Here is a 3,785-nt window from a genome sequence, read left to right on the forward strand (position 1 = left end):
GTATTATTAAATTATAGAGCTGACTCTCACCATTATGATGGGCTGTTAGATAATTAGGCTATTGCATCAGAAATTCCAAAGCAAACTTCAAACGAAAGTGTAATGCACAACTCCAAACAATGCACGCGTAAAACTCGGATCTGACATTGAACAGTGAATGTATTTCTATTGCCTATATACAATTATTAAAGTTATCTTAGTTATCTTAAATATGAATGAAATGCAGCGCATTCCTCAGGGAAAAGGTTCGTTTTCTTTGTCATAAACCCAAAACAATGTATTCATTCTGAAATGTATGATTTATATATATAAAAAAAAGTTTAAAAGCTCCTTCGGTGCTTAACATTTTCTGACAAGATGTAGGGTGATTGTAGAAAACCTTACCTTTTATGACGAGTTTCTACCAAGCGCGAAAAGTATCTGATATTTTTTCCCCTCACGAACCGCGACGCCTTGGTCAAGATCAAGTTCTTCGTATCCTCCGACTGACGCTTGTGCGCCCGGTGACATTTGTGCGTTTAAATAATGAGTGGGCGGGGCTGCCTCCTACCGTTGCCTATGTGGCCAAGGTGATGCTTCGCTTGCTGCTTTTGATGAATACATTCTGTCTGCAATATTTACTTTGCAAATATTTGGCCACAGATAAAAGTTTAGATCTGACAAGATACATGTCCCCATAATTTAATGAGCCTGCTAGCAAGACATTCTTTATCAGAAGTTTCTTTTTGTGGACAGAGGAGGTAGGTGTTTGTGGCCAGGGATGTAGTGGAGGCTCAACACAAGTAAAAGCATGTTTATCCACCTCTGACATTTCAGAAATAGAGTTTATCCACCTCTTATTAGACTTTATCCACCAGAAGAGTGTATTCACCAATTGCAACTTTTAACATTAAAAAATCACACTTATTCACATTCACAATATGTACACTCTAGGAACCATTTAATACCACCGATATTGCTATAAACATTGGACAATAACCTCCACCATCATCAAACATGTTCTGAATGCCTTTTTGTAAATATCTAATACCACATGGCGCAGTCCACCTCAAGGAATTCATAGTTTACCCACCTCTTATTTTACCACTACATCCATCTTTATGACAAAACAACAACTAAGATGTGAATTCCCAATATGCGGAAACCCCCAAACCTCCACATTAGTGCATAATTCTACATCCCACATGCAACACCTTTAAAAGACATATCATCCCCCCTTTCCCCCCCCCCCCCAGATGTATGACTGTATGACAGTAGCCATGCCAGTCACGCTCTCTCCTCTCTCCATGGCGTTATCTGCGACAGCACAAGTCTGTGTGCAGCCCTGGGATAAGGCTGGGGGAGGAGGACCCTCTCTCTCTCTGATTCCTGTGAATTTGGGATGGACACACCCATGACAGTAGTGAAATCAGCAGTTCTTTCTGGTCAATGAACAAGTCAAGTTTCCTCATTACAGGCCAGAAGAGACAAGTAAGAGTCATGGCTGGCAGGGAGAGCAGGAAATGGCACCCACATCTTCCTTGTGCCAGCTGAGTCCTCGTGAGACGTGGTTTTGCAGAGCAGAGCTTCACTAGGCTGGCGTGCCACGCAGTGGCCTCCGTTGGTCAAACGATCGCAAGTATGAAGTCACTGTGTAGCATTTGACAGTCACACCTCAAGTGTGGTGAAGAGACCAAAACATGGACAGATGCACAGTCTAATAAGTCAAATTATGATTTATAACAACATTATGTGAAAATGGCAAACATTAAACATGCCCAAAGCTTATTTGCTAAGCATTGGGACTAAACTATGTCAAAACATATATAGTAAATGTATGATACTCTATAGAATATCTTCACTCATTCCAACTTGTGAAGCTGTGTTGTGTCATGCTGTTGTGGGATAATTTTTTTATTTCTCTCATTGAATGTTTAGTATACCTTATATACATGTCAAATGATTGCTTCTATAGGATATGATAAACAGGATATACAATGAACAATGCCAGTGTCTATAGAAATGGTTGCAACACCAATAAAGGAATGACACACCTGTTGCCTTAGTGGCCTTCAGATAAGCACTAGAGATGGTGTACGATGGTGTACGTTCTTGTGTGACCCTTACTTTGAATGGATGCTTTGTGGCTTGTGTTGGGCTCTGTGGAGTATTATGTGTGTGTAGACCATGATGTACCATATATACACAGCCTATAGAAATGTGTGCTAATTAAGCAACAAAGCCTTAAAAGCCACATAATTCATTTCAGTCTACTCTAGATTCCAGGGTAAATTATAAAACTGAAAGTGATTTGCTTCCAGTAAAACATACAAGCAAGGGTAGATTGGCCGGGAAATGCAGTTCATTTCCACATGTTGAAAGTGAAAGTTAGCAAATGAGCAGATAAACAGGCAAAAGGAGGATCAATGTTGGGGATGAATATGAGCTGGTTTGATCCAACTATTCTGGATAACTGTTAATTGTTTTCACTGAAATCTTGAAACTAAAACTATCCCTCACTCAAGAGTGATAAATGGTTCAAAAGCTAAATGTATTTTGAACTATGAACTGCATTTGCAGTGTTCATGCTTTCTTTTTTCTCTGTCTAACTAACTTCTAACTCTCTGTCTGTTTCTCCCTCCCTCGTGTTCCTCTCTATATATATATTTGGTTATATAGAAAAAAGTTTAGCAAGAGGAAAAGTCCATCTCTACGACCACAGATTGACTGACTTGGAGTAACACCAGCAGGAGCAGTTGGACAATTAAGAGGGCCATGTCACTGAGCACATTACTAGCATTGCTTGGCATGTCACTGAGCACAGTTACTAGCATTGCTTGGCATGTCACTGAGCACATTACTAGCATTTCTTGAGAACCTAAAGCAGCATTCTGTACTTGATGACACCTGACCAACTCATAGGTTTACTGAAAATGTTGCTTTGCAGCACCACAATCAGTAAAACTTGATATGATGAAACCTATTCAGCAGAATTCACTGTGAGCTACCATCCTGCTAACATTTTGAACTTCCGCAGCTTCTCGTAACAGACTTGATTTGGAGTTCATGCCTTTTTTACAGACAAGTGAAAGGGTTTTTTCCACATTACCAAATGTCCCACAGTAACAGGATGGATTGCATATAGAGATCGTCAGCTCAAGAGCTCTACATACTGTTGGAACGTATACTTAGATCATCGGCTCAAATAACATTTGATGGAGGAGCATTTTTCTGAAGCAAATACATTGGCCATTGTATTGGTCACACCCTGGGGATCATTGACTTTAGGCTAAGAACTATTCAGTGGTTCATGTAAATCTAAATATAGCTGTGTCTGGTTTTCTTTTGATCCTACTAAGTGGAATTAGTCTTGACGAAAGGCAGAATGCACGGTGTAGAGGGCAGGTAACTACAAACTCAGAGGCGGGTGAGGACTAATTAGATACACAAAAGGCTCATTTCTGTAATCAAAACCATTTGAGTCCAAACCAGGTCAGCTATCTGGATCCTGACCCCTCTACGTAACAGGCAAACCAGAATCGTGCGTCGGAGAAAGCACCATCTCTTTTGATCTCTTTTGCGTTCACCACAGTCTCGCTTGTCTAATGAATCGCATTAGTGCACATGAGTAGCTATGCATCGTTGACGCAGATTTAGGAACAAATTGTCTCATAGAGTTGATACATGTCTCCCCAGAAGCCTTTTAAATGTTGCAAGTTTTTGGGCCAAAAGGTTGTGGAGCCACCCAGGAGCAAACCGTAGTCACACACACTCACACACACACACACACACAACTGGACATGACA

The 3,785-nt window shown here is 40.5% G+C and overlaps 1 protein-coding gene across 1 annotated transcript in view; it reads right to left on the reverse strand.

Moving 5' to 3' along the window:
* The window catches only part of adm2a (adrenomedullin 2a), a 15,996-nt gene extending 15,518 nt beyond the window's left edge, over positions 1-478 (reverse strand). Inside the window, exon 1 of the mRNA XM_076302780.1 lies at positions 385-478. The gene's annotated coding sequence lies outside the window, so the exon portion shown is untranslated. The remainder of the gene's footprint in view (positions 1-384) is intronic.
* Positions 479-3,785: the final 3,307 nt, after the last annotated feature.

This window comes from Alosa pseudoharengus, unplaced genomic scaffold, assembly GCF_046254945.1.
Source record: "Alosa pseudoharengus isolate Yale_2024_CS ecotype anadromous, Long Island Sound unplaced genomic scaffold, YU_APseudo_1.1 YU_APseudo_1.1_scf_24, whole genome shotgun sequence".
In the NCBI taxonomy this organism is placed as follows: domain Eukaryota; kingdom Metazoa; phylum Chordata; class Actinopteri; order Clupeiformes; family Clupeidae; genus Alosa; species Alosa pseudoharengus.